This window comes from Typopeltis vanoorti, chromosome 3 (assembly GCF_054136105.1).
Source record: "Typopeltis vanoorti isolate ZY-2024b chromosome 3, IOZ_Tvanoo_1.0, whole genome shotgun sequence".
NCBI classification, from domain to species: Eukaryota; Metazoa; Arthropoda; class Arachnida; order Uropygi; family Thelyphonidae; genus Typopeltis; species Typopeltis vanoorti.
In genome coordinates, this window is record NC_143551.1 from 92525832 (window position 1) to 92539599 (window position 13768).

Sequence of the window (13768 nt, forward strand, 5' to 3'; positions counted from 1 at the left end):
CGTTGTATTTTTTTTTAATTTATATTTGTATGCTTGTTTCTATGCATGCAAAAAATAATAGATACTTCGTCTTCTTATGAACAAAAAGATTGAGAGCATACCTACCTATTAAACAAAACCCGCTTCCCGCCCCGATAACTCAAAATTGAAGTTTATACATAGGGAAATGCAGTCAGTGGTATTCCAAGACTATTTGAGAAATATGCAGTGCACAACATCTTCGACATCATTATTAACAGTTTAAAATATTTTTCCAATTCTACTCTTGTACTATATCCAAGACCATAGACGAAACAGTGCTGTGAAAATGAAAAATATTCGGTCATAATGGGCTTATGGTAATCCAACACAAAACGTTGACTTCAAAAAAGTTTACTTCAGTTCAGTTCATAGTAAACTTTTAATTATCCAAAAAAACTATATACAAATAAAATAAGAACTTTATATTTAGGTGGGGCACTCAACTTATATCGTGATAGAGAATTACTAATTCTTATTCTTTTTCTCTATAATGGTCACGATGAAGTATTTATTAAAAATGTAATTTTTTTAAAAAAAGTATAAAATTGCAAAATACTTCCATATCGCAAAACAGAATAATTCTTTTTTTTTTAAATTTGTGGTATAAGTAGAAAATAAAGATTGTATATCAAAAGATACATAATATTTAGAACAAGTGCATTTGGGGTTAAGATAATTTCAAACAACACGGGTCGAAAATTATTGCTTCTAATCAAAGATAGGAATACTTCCTTTCATTTTGGAATTGCACCTTCGTAGTTTAATCGGTTTCGGTGATGCTCTTCGATTGAAAAAGACACGGGTTCGAATCTGGGCTCGGGCGCGAATAACCTTTATCAAGACCTTTTCATCTGAAGGTGAGTTAGCCCATCTCATAAGGTGGTAGTAGTTTTTTTTTCTTTCTTTCTTCTTCCCTAAATATACAGACATATGAAACTATAGGAACAGGGATTACTCACCCATTCCTTCGGATCTGGTTTCGAAAGCCTGCGTGGCACGGTGTAAGTCCGCGCCGAAGCGTAAAACATAACAAAATTTTGGAACTGATGCTTCCGTTGTCATTGGTTCAAGTCATGATTTATGCTCACGCGCAGACTCACACTTTACCGTGCAGGCGTTCGAAGTGAATCCGGTTTGCCTGTTTTGAGGGACGAAAAACCCTAGTTTCAGGAAGAAAAACCCTGAGACTGGCTAACTCACCATTTGATTAGAAAAGACCTGATAAAGGTTCTTTACATCATAGACGGCATTCAAACAGAGTCTTTCCAACCAGTAAGCGCGTCTAAACCATCTGAGCTACAGATGCGCAGGAAAGATATTTCACAATAAAAGTCCATATACGAGTATATAATAAAATCTAAAATATTTCTGAATTCATAACGGCAATAGCATAATAAGTATGCTTCTTTTTGTCCCTCCTACGTCCTTCTTCATCAAGCTTTCATCGGACTGCCTGAAAACATTGATCATTTTTGTTGGGATTTCCCTTAGAGCCTTTGTTGAGTCTATTTACGCTCCCTGTTTAGTATTGCTGGTTTCTTGGAATTGTAATAAGCTTAGTGTATAACACCTAAATTGCAGCCCTTGATTTCTGTATCGATCACGCTTCCAAAGTAAAGAAATTTCTAAAGACATCCGTTGAAAAATATTTTATATAAATTGGGAAGTATCTCGAGATTTTCGTAATAATCAAATCCCTTGTGCAAATATCATTAATTCGTTTCCCTCGCGGTCTGTGTTAGAGTTAATTCTAGAACCCCCCCCCCAAAAAAAAAGAAAGAAAGAAACTTTTGAATATCTGCAAGTAAATCTAAACCTCAATAATATGCTTATCGTATTTTTTGATCTGAAAGGATCGTTCGGAAGGCGTTGTATGTCACAGAGTTTAAGAATCCAACTCCGAATCACAGGCATTATCAAGATGTTTTAATTGTGGTACGCAAAGACAGTCGTAACTTTTATTTTATAGTATACACCCCCCCCCCCCCCTAAATGTGTTCATTACCAGTTCTCATAGGAGCTTTCTGTTCTACAGAAAGAATATTTTACAGATTCCGGTTTCGTCTCTCGGTGGTAATGTGTGGGGGGAGGGGGGGGGGGGTTGCAGCGTTTTCTTTGTTCGTAAGAAAAAACCTGATTTCAGGTTTCAAGGCTTATATTTATGCTTTAGAGTAAGTGAGACAGGATCATATTTTCGTAAGTTTATGAACAACGCATTTGGTTTAGTTCTAAAAGCGTTAAGGATAATGCACTACGACTAGTATGATATTGATTTGCAACAAATGAATATGCACAACAGGTATTTATTTATCAAGCAACTGGGTTATTAGACATAGAAGAATTTGAAATTACAGAGAACAAATCAGGATTTTTTTTTTTTTTTTTTGCAATTTAAAGAGATGGTTTATTCGGAATCTTTCTTGAAAGGAGATAAGATTCTATTGTTTAATAAATTATTGATATCTTTCGGGTATTGCCAGCTTGAACTCGTGCATCCAATTGTGTTGTATTTTCCTGTGGCTGCCTCATGCATTTGGACCCCTTCTCTACTGTTTTTGTTAGGAATGGCTGCATTTTCTGATATCTTTCTGTTGTTCTCAATATATCTGTCTGCATCTTCAAAGTTGTTATAATCCGGAGGAGGAGTTTCCATCATTAGATCTCGATCCATGGGCATGTCTTGGCCCATTGTTGTTTCTTCCTTTTCTTTTCCACTGCTTATAATCTGCGATAGTGTCTCGTCACATGATCTCAAATACGCATTTCCTGTTGATTTACGTTTTTCCTCTTCTTCTTCGTGCATGCTGTCAATCATACCCGACACAAAATCCCACAGAGAAGTTGCAAAGTCTATATCAATGTCTAAATCTACCAAAGATTCCGATGACGAAGTCATGATTTAGTCCTAAAATTAAAATAATTTCAGTTCCATACACAATGTTTAGAAACTCGATCCGGGTAAATACTTTTCGACTGGAGAACAAAGTGCTAACCACTCAATATCAGCATTAACAGATATCCTTCGTCAACAACAGCGATAACAACTTTGTTACGTCATTTGATGTTTAATTAGATTTGAATTACGCAATCAGTATCACCTGTGTTATCAAAAAATCCATAATAACAATGGATATCGTATACATCTGATCCATTGTTAATGTGATTGTTTCTTCTTTTTTTAAAACAGATAATCTTCATCAATTTTTTCGGGAAGGTTTATCAGAAAGTATTTCCAGTTTAAAATCATGTCGACTTTGAAAGGCGAGGACATTCAGAATACCACCGATGTATCCGACACTTTGTCAGAGCTGATAACTCAAGTAATACGTGATCATCCGGAGAATCAGACCACAACCTCCACATCATCAGGTACGGTGAACAGCTCCTCAAAGAGTCAAAAGTCGAGTTATTGCGAGAAGAGAAATGTTGAATCTCAGCTCAAGGGAATGCAACGCACTAATTGCCATTCTTCGTGTCCTTCGATAGTCACGCCAAGCGAAGGAGATATGGAAAAAGTTCCGCTGTTAAAAGCTGAGGGAGGAATATACAAAAACATGTCGAGCATCAAATCGCAAATCCATGGTTTCGGAGATGGGCTATTAAAAAAACACCATCGAGACTTTTTCGGACGTATTGTCCAGATATTTATCATCCCGTTTCACCGATGGTGCAGGCGAGTTCAGAATTCAGGTGCAGCCTTCATGAATAAAGTGCGCCAGTTTACATGTATAAAAGAAGGCTAATTTCGTTCGTTTAATTCTCAAATAAATAAATCATAAAAATTATTGTGAAAGTAACGAATAGAAAATATTAAAATACCGTTTATATGCTATTTATGTTGTATGTGAATTCTTGTTAATTTGTTTTTGAGAGAGATTTTTAGGCGGGGCGACTTTCACAACACTTGCGCCTAAGCCATTTTCCCCCGTTTCTAGAAAACCAGAATGGATTAATTTTAGGATAAATTATTTTAATTATTATTTTAATTTATAGTGAGAGCATCCGTAGCTCAGTCAGTATAGACGAAGCCCTTCGGTCGGAAAAACTTGGATTCGATTCCCCTCTATGACGCGAGGGATCTTTATCTGGTCTCTTTCGACTAAAGGTGAGTTAGCCGGTCTCATACGGAGGTAAAGGGTTTTTTTTTCAACGAGGGACGAAAAACCTGGAAACTTTGGTTTTTCGTCTCTGAGAACAGGCAAACCGGCCCGTGAACACACACACACGGGTCTATAGTCATGAAATACACACTTAATCCCTCATTAGAAAGACTCAACTAAGGGACTGCGGAGGAACGGAAGTAACCCCATACGAATAAATAAAAAAAATTATACTCATTGAAATTATGGAAATTATTTTATCACCAGAATTTTAATTTATAAATATAGGCAAATGAGGCTTGTTTTATATGTTGATCTCCAGTAATAGTTTGAAACCATTACTGTCAATAGGGAAGAGGTTATATAATGTGGGAATCCAGTTCTAGAGTGACTTTCAAGCTACGTCAGATCTCCAATAAGTTGGCGGGGTGAGGGGGGCCTGATGGTCTCACACTAGGCGGTGAAAATTTATTTATCTCTTTGAACAGTTGCTGGACCAAAATTTGTTCTTCACCAAAACGATTCACTTTTATTATTTTTAAGAGATTTTATGCCTACTAACAGTGACAATAATTTATTCATTTTACAAAAGTTTTCTTCTTCTTCAGATTTACAATCTGTAGAGGTATTGAACAGTGTCAAAAACCAGACAGTGTCTGGTTTGTGACACTGTTCAGTTTAAAATCGAAGTAGAAATTTTATTTGGTGGATTACGATATCTAGTAAAGCAAATTTTGTGTGTTGTTCCACTACAAAGCAAATACCGGAACCGAATCGTATGTCCTACTTTCATTTCTGTTTATGTATTAAACTGAAATAGAATTTGGTGGAACAGACGGAATGACTCTTCTATAAAAGTTTATTTTGAATTATTTCAAAATATCGGATTTTTATGAGACATTTTCGCAAAATGAATGAAGTTCAGTTATCAGTATGGTCATCTATGATGATAAAAAAAATCCTTCATGTCTGTTAGAATATAGAAAATGCTACTTTATTTGTCCTTCGTAATTTGAGTTAACCTTCAATAAATTTTGTACTGGTTATTCCTGTTTCGTTTTATGTGTCTATTCTCTAAAAAAACTCAACATGGGAGATTTTAATCTTTATAGCTTACTTCTATATTTTGTGTGCAAAGGAAGTTTATCAGTTACGCTAAAGTTTTATCATCTTTCATTCCTGAAGGACAAAAAATTGATGATAATAATAATAATAAGAAGAAATTAGATTGGCAAATACGTCTTTGAGCAACCTCCTCAAATAAATCCTCTCATTTCTTCGTGACCCCTTAATTCAACACACTAATAGAATAGTAATTAGACTCAAGCGTATCTGTGATGACAAAGGGTTTGCCAACTTCTTTAATACTAACAAGTGTAGGAAGATAACGGAATTTACTATTCGTGACTTCCGACCCTCTAACCACAGAATGTAATATTCGTGTCAGTGTCAAAGGGGGGAACCTGTGGGAATAGAAAAGGAAGTCTGTTTTCCAACCGTTTAACCTTCCAAGAAATCACAAAAGAGTTTTGGTTGAAGGTTAAACAAATTCTTTATATCCGTTTCGTCAGTCATTGAAACAAATCATGACCTCCGAACTCTCCGCCATCGCAATCGTGATTGGTGTAACAGACAGGTGCTACCGTATATCAATAACGGGAAATCTTGCTTTTCATCAAAACACGTTATCGTGTTAAAGAACAATAAAAGCACAGTTTTTGTAGTTTATCACATTCTATTTGATCAACTCTGTTTGTACACCTTAAATTTCACGCTATTTCTTATATTTATCCAATATTTTGGATTAAGATGGCAATATATGTTAATGTCTGTTAACTGACGATACCACACACACACACACACACACACACACACACACACACACACACACACACACACACAGTATTATTCAAATTGTTTTCATTTCAATAGATAAGAAGACATAAAACATAAAGTAATGAAGAAAATTCGTCTCCTCTTATGTAGAATTACTTCTGGCTTCACCAGGATTTATACTGATCAAAGCATTTGAAATAATCGTTTGTAATTCATAGTTGGCATTGGTGACTTTATCAACAACGGAATACATGAAGAGGATACATTCTATGGAAAGCTGAACTAGGTGTAAAATAAAGTCACACTTTTGGTTTCTGGAAAATGTGCCACTGCGACAAATTGGAGGGAAGGGCTATCTCTGTGACACATACGTAAATGACGTGTTGCATACTCGGAATGTTTTTCTAAAAAGATTGGATTTTTCATATCAGAAACTTAATATATTTATATTTTTATTTTTATGATACGAAATGGAGGAGACCGCTTCGGAAATTCTGTGACACTTTGTAAAATTGGGGGGGGGGAGGCGAGAAAGAGACGGAATTGTACCAAAAGCCACGGGAAGGAGGGTCTATCCGATATTAATCGTCTCCGTGGGCATATTATGTCTATCTGTTGACCGTGTTCTCCACTAGATTTTGTTGTCTAGCAACAGGAGAAACCAGTTTCTTGTGGAAGAAAGTAATAATTAACATAGTACTATGAATTGATTGCGCTAGGAAATGAATCGGAATAATTTCCGTTCTCATGATATTGTCATATTATAAGTAAAAGTGATAAAGTGATTCTTGATACATTAGATCAGTGGTCCCAAATCGCTGGAACGCAACACGACACTGATCAAATCTCAAAAAAAAAAAAAAAAAACGGATACCACACACACATACACACACACACACCGAAATGTTTGACAAGAATCTCTTGGTCGACGAAAATTTACTTTGTCTGGCTGAGCGAAAAATGCACACGCTTCAGAATGATATCGCATTTATTTTTCAAACTATATTTTAATCATAAAAATGTTTCAGTCATCACGATGCCTTAGCAATATACAGTGCACATATATGTTTAGCGAGCCTGAAAAACAACAGAAGCAGTGGCTCCAAGTGCATAAAACATTTCTTGGAAGTAGCTGCTCGCATTGGACTTAATTTTTCTCGCACTTTATGCAACCCATTTTATAATTCGAAGGTTTACGCAGATGTAGAATGATTTACAAATTTTCTTTTTTTGAAGAATCTCTTATTTAAACATTCATGGGGAAGTGGAAACAGTTTTTTACACGTCGTTAAAATCTTTTCGGCTAATCTGGATCCATGTCCTGGTTTATTAAAAAGAAAAGAATCCCAAAAAATATTGAGTTTCTTTCCTTTCATATATATGAACTACTGTTTCATTCTTATGACAGTATTTCAAGGTATTACAAAGAAATTCATCATCAGTATCCTGTACACAATGAGTGTACAGGATATTACTACATGAAAAGTTTATATTATTACTGACTTCATATGAACAATTTTCCTTTATATTGTTCTGGACTCCTATATTGTCAGATTTTATATTTCGGTATTTAAGGCACTGTTAAATGCAACCAACCCCCCCCCCACCACCACCCCCAGATCTTAGTTTAGCTCTGCTCACACATTCCTGGATGGTAACACTTAAGTTCCTAATACGGTATTTTTATGTTCAATATAATTTTTCTATTGATGCTATCTGTTCACTCCCCTATATTCTCAAACTCTTATCTAGACTCTTATCTTTGATGACCTGTTTTATTCTAATCCAGCTCTCGGATCCATAAGTTGATATTGGTTTGGACACTATCTTATATATAAGTAGTTTAGTAATTTTTCAGCGAGGTGAGAAAAAAGGAGACAGATTTTATGCCACTTTTGTCATCTCTTATTCCTTTATTATTCTTTCCTCTATTTCTAAGTTTTTCGATAGTCCCTAGAACATTTTGCCACCTTCCTAATAGTTATTTTCTATATTCTTAACAAATTCTTCCCATTACTTTTGTATAGTATAGGTACTTTTCAAACAGCTTAGTTTTTATATTTTCTCTGTATTCTCTTGGGATACATGTTAACTCAGTTGCTGAGAACTTGCGATACTCATTCTTCTCTTCCAGACTGTCTCTTTAATCTTCTTGTCTACTATGAAGTTTAGATGCTTGTATCCTTGAAAATAAGGCTGAATCAGTGTGTACTTCTTGAGATTCTGCTAATGACGCTTAAAGATTTGGTTCTTCTTTTCAAATTCTTTCATTTTTATTTGAATATGTCCAAATTTGAGCTTTTCTTCTGAAATATGCTCGGCTCTGAATTTTTTAAAAAAAAATTTTGTACATGTTGTTTTCTTTTCAATATTTATCCTTTTCAAAAGTAAATAGCAATTGCTTCCTATTTCAAATCTCCTGTATACTCTTATGTCCCCTAACCAGGTTGAAGATATCCATTTCAGCAATACCGTAATCAATGGGACTTTTACTTATTTCTTGTATCTTCTATCCATGTGAATTTGTGCACATCTTTATGTTAAAACAATGTTCTAGGAACTGTTGAAAAAAACTTAGAAAAAACTTAGAATTAATAATGACTAGTCCATGTCTTGAACAGAAATCCTGAAAACTCGGAAATTTTAATTTGACAAATTGTCTTATCTGCTTCTTTCATCGCCTTTTTCTCAATTTATTACTAAGATCTGCACTTTTTTTTGCCATTGGCTGGCGCTAGCTCACACCGAACGATGTGTACATACGTGTAGCTGTTCGCGTGCTGGTTTATTCAGTTTAGCTTGAGAGATTTTTTTTTTTTCATATCATCCAAATTGTCTTATCTGCTTCTTTCATCGCCTTTTTCTCAATTTATTGCTAAGATCTGCACTTTTTTTTGCCATTGGCTGGCGCTAGCTCACACCGAACGATGCTGTACATACGTGTAGCTGTTCGCGTGCTGGTTTATTCAGTTTAGCTTGAGAGATTTTTTTTCCCTTCATATCATCCATTTTCAGTTCTGGCATTCTTGTATTGCTTCTTACTGAACTCCTCCTATTAAAGAGATATTTCAGGTATTTCAAGAATGGCATAGGTACCTTGCAAGACGGCATACCTCCCGAATCTCTTCCTTAAAAGTCTGGATGAATTAAGGAGCTGTTTCTGGGGTTTGGATATTTAAACACCCCAATACAGCATTGTGTTACTTCAGGCACAAAAGCGACAGAAGATAATGTCTGGAAAACCGTTAATGAAACAGGAAATACAGGTCGTTGCTGCTGCTTTGAAGGACGTGTCGAATGAAGGTTAAAAGTCATATTGCTCTGATACTGATTAGCAATGCTTACAAACCGGATGAACGCAGTCTGTTCAAACATCCTTGACAAGAATGTAAGAACCGTACGCCATTATGCACTTGTGTAGATAGCAAGTACATATTCGTTATTATTTAACCTGAGGACAGACTCACCATAATAATTTTCATTAGTCTTTAGTAAGTCCTGGTAACGAGAACACCATTGCCAGCATGATTATCGAAGAGCTGTAATTCTGTTGTCTCCATCTCTTAAATATTAATGTTTTGTATTTGTTTCTTGCAAATTTCCGATCCGTGTATAGGGTTTCTCTGAAATCTATACACAGGATATGCATGCATATATGCATGCAATCTCACACTGTATACATATTCTAACAATTGTATGTACAAAGCTCCCCATAACATCTAAAATCGATTTTTCACGTACTTTGGATATTTTGAGAATCACTCTATGATGCGAAGTAACTGTTGTTGATACACTTTGAAAATTAATAGACTGGACTAGAATTTATTCTAAGCTTTTCCTCCCCTCGCTGCACTAAATAAAACAATAATCCAATTAAAGAAAGTAGCAAAGCCAGAGAGCAAGCATGATACAAAAGAACCGTCAAAGATCGATAGGAAAGAGCGAGATAATGACGAAACTAAAACAAAAATATGAAAAAGTATAATTGTATTAGAATTGTATATAATTATATATTTGCATAAAATATAGTTTCATTGTTTAATTATTATATTTTTGTATTCTGTATAATTTGAAGCATTTATTATCGCTATATAATAATAATAATAATAATAATAATAATTTTAATTTTTTCAATATTTATTCGATTCTGAATTGTTTACAAATATAATTTTGAATAATGACAATAATAATAATAATAATATATTTTTTAAAATAATAATAATAATTTATTACATATGATACATACATTACATAGTTTTGATTACGTATGATACAACATTACATACCTTTGTTTACATTTGAAACAACATTACTTACATTTTTTTACGTATGATACAACATTACATACATTTCTTTACGTTTGATACATTCATGTATTCTGATAATAATAATAATAATTTTTTTCGCAATAATAATTATAATAATTTATAACATATGATACACACATTACATACTTATCATTACATATGATACAACGTTACATACATTTGTTTACATGTGATATACATTACATGCATTTGATTACATGGATAGGATAGGATATCACTAAGGGAGAATTGTCTCCGATTCTCGAAAAAACTGAATGTTTTGTATTCATTCCTAACAAATTTAGAACCATTTTATTTCTTCTGGATAATGCTGAACTTAACCCTTTTGCTATGATATTTGAAAACCTGAATTATAAATTTTTGTATGGTAACTTTTAATGAGAAAATAATTTATACTGACTTTTTATGTGAATTTCACCTATGAAATGTTGTGAACTATAAGCGAATTAGTAAACGTGGATATATTAATGCTTTTAGTCATCCGGAATCCCTTTTGTATAAATTAGGCATAAAACATTTTTAGGCACGTCTGGCTCCAAGTGTAAAGTTGTGTCACACCGGATGATGTAGATAATAGATAATAGGCAATAGATCACACCGGATCTATTACCATAGTCTTTTATATCGTCGAATATTTAACAACCATTATATGATTACTGAAAAACTCAGTCCAAATGTTGTGGGAACGATTTTTGCATATAAACCATACAACGGTCTTAGAAATAATGCAGAAGTCTCAAAAGAATTTAAACTTAAAAGTATTACTAGAAAGTCATTTTCTTATGCTACTTGATGAGATAGTCGCTTAAAGATAGTCAAAACTTGCTACCTTTAACTGCTTCAGCAAGTGCTGTCCCATTTAAAGACAGGATATGTGTCACTCCATTGTGCAGTACTGATCATTATTGAAGAAAGGGAACCACGTTCTAACCTGCATCCTAATATGAACGTGAATTTATTGTCTGGTAAATGCGAGTTTTAAATTTATGCGGTGTATTAGAAGACGTTTTGTCAGCTATTATGAAAACACGACGATAAATCTTTTTTTTTTTAATTTTTTTCTTTCTTTTTACTGGCATCGGTATTTTCAAGTTGAAGAAATGGAAGTTAATTCATTTTTGATAATTGGGCTAATGTTTAATAACCAATTCGCTAATTTACGCAGTCTGATATCGGAATAGATTTAATGGCCACTTCATAGGATCGTTTTATACAGCTTTATTTTTTTTTTTTATTAAATTTAATAAATGCAAGTTCTTCAGCATTACGCAAGAATGTATGTACGCACGTATTTATTTTTATCTATTTAATTATTTATCTTTTTTTATTTTATGACTCTCTGTAGCGTAGCCAGTTTCGACAAAATCCCTTTAGTTGGAAAGATCTCGGTTTGAATTTCGTCTAGAATGAGAAGAACTTTATAAAGATAGCAGCTTTTCAATTGAAGTTGAGTTAGCCGGTTTCATACAGAAGTGGGAAGGATTTTCTTTTCACCCAACCAGGAACCAGCCAGGAGAACACACTCAGTTTCATACAAAAATATTTATTTAAGAATATAACTAACCCTCCTTATCCTTAAAATTACGGTTCCGAAAATCCCAGGAAATCTGTGGTACCATGGGCTTTAAGAACCTATAAGTACCATAGATTATTTTTATTTTATTTATTGATTTATATTTATTTTTTGGTGATATGATTAGACTAAGAATAATGTCTCTGCTTGACAACCTATAAGCCATCGGTTCAATTTCTATTTTATGAATGGTTTGTGCGTGACAGAGTTGGAGTCCACCATCCTGCTTATCAAAGAAGCTGAAGTGGCCGCTTAATTTTTTTAAATTTTTTTTTTTTTAAGCAAGGCTCCCGAATTATCTAGTCCACTATTCTCGTTCCATAAAATTACCTTTTTACCTATTTTGAGCACTTAACTTTTTTTTTTTTCAATCGAAAAAAAAATATTGATCGTTCAAAACATGTACAGTCTTATAGGTATTTTTATGTTAAGAATACATTAACCGTTAACTAATATTCTAATAAACCTTGTGTACGCAATGTGATTAAAGCAAAATGCTTGAAAACTGAATTTTTTAAATGCAAATATAATTTCTAACAACCCGTCATCTTGGATAACCCACGAATTTGCAACTTATAAGGAAAATATTGCGAAAACCGTTTAGTCACAAGGGAATTCGAAATGATATCCTTTCGGGTTTTTATGACTACTCTATTTTTTATGAAACAAATTGCCGAGGCGGCAATTTGTTTCATGCGAATTCCACCCACTAAAGGTTTTGAACTTAGATCAGATTACTATTAATACCATGGGTGTAGAATCTGGAAACTCTGCTCTAGAGACCAAACATACAACTCTTTGATATAACGCATACTGGGCTTGGAACGTAATCGTGTTCATCGGAGAGCAAAACTAACTACTCAGTCAATCAGGCCGGAAAAAAATGTAGATCAGAAAAATTACCATCGTTAGATCTTCTACTAAAGTCAATAAATACAGCGAGTTCTCTTTTTTTGAAAAGAAACAAGAAACATTATTAACTGTAGTACTGAATTCCTTGGCTTTCCAGATATGAATAAATTGTCAACTGTTTCCATGACGGTGACATCTGTGACAACTAAATGGATAAAGATGTTGACTGACTATAAGTCAACTCACGGACTACACCTTTGATCTGTTTCATGTAGGATTCCTTGTTCCTAAATGGTGTAGACACGCACGCGACTCGTTTTTTTTTTATTATTATTTCAACGTCCTCCTTTAAAAAGCATGTTTTTCCTGCTGTTTTTACCAGAACTGTACATCACGTGTGTGATAGTATGACTCACATTCCCTTCTGGGTGAACTGGTTCATATTAAACAGATGGCGCTACACGTAGTATGAGTATATCAAGGCTATCTCTAGTACCAGACCGTGGTACTGGTAATGCTTAAAAATGGAAGGCCTACCATACATAATAAGACAAAATAATCATCCTTGCATTATTAAAAGTTTAATTTTTTTTAACGGAAAGATACTTTATTTTGACTGTTGTATTTTTGTTGTTTTTCACAACTGTAAGAAAATGGCCAAGAACTTCTTTAGAAGCATGAAAATGTTCTTTTTTCACATTTATTAAAAATGCCCGTTTTTATACAACTTTCCACGACTATTTTGAATCAGTTATATTTAATATCCTGTTTAGGTACAGTTTTTATCAATGCCAAAAAATTCTATAATTTAGGTGTGAAACAATGTGTATCTTTGATGGGCTATTATTCCATTATTGAATTAGCGGTTTAGAATTAACATCACAAAACTGTCTGTATAACAAATACTGAAATACAAAATTAAAAAAAAAAACATATTCCATACGATGAAAATATAAAAAAAAAACGATACTTAAAAACAAATCTGTGGAACAAACTATATCTTATAAATAACCAAGTTATAAGTTACTAAAAGGATTCTATGAGATTAATACAAAAGA

At 33.7% G+C, this 13768-nt stretch overlaps 1 protein-coding gene across 2 annotated transcripts in view; it reads right to left on the reverse strand.

Annotated features, from left to right (window-relative positions):
* Positions 1 to 13768, reverse strand: part of LOC150108385 (U-scoloptoxin(01)-Er1a-like) — a 74049-nt gene that overhangs the window by 37869 nt on the left and 22412 nt on the right. Inside the window, exon 1 of one of the 2 annotated variants that reach the window (XM_090415793.1) lies at positions 106 to 126. The exons of the other annotated variant lie outside the window; for it this stretch is intronic. The gene's annotated coding sequence lies outside the window, so the exon portion shown is untranslated. Of the gene's footprint in view, positions 1 to 105; positions 127 to 13768 lie in introns of those variants that run through there. 2 annotated transcript variants of the gene reach the window in all.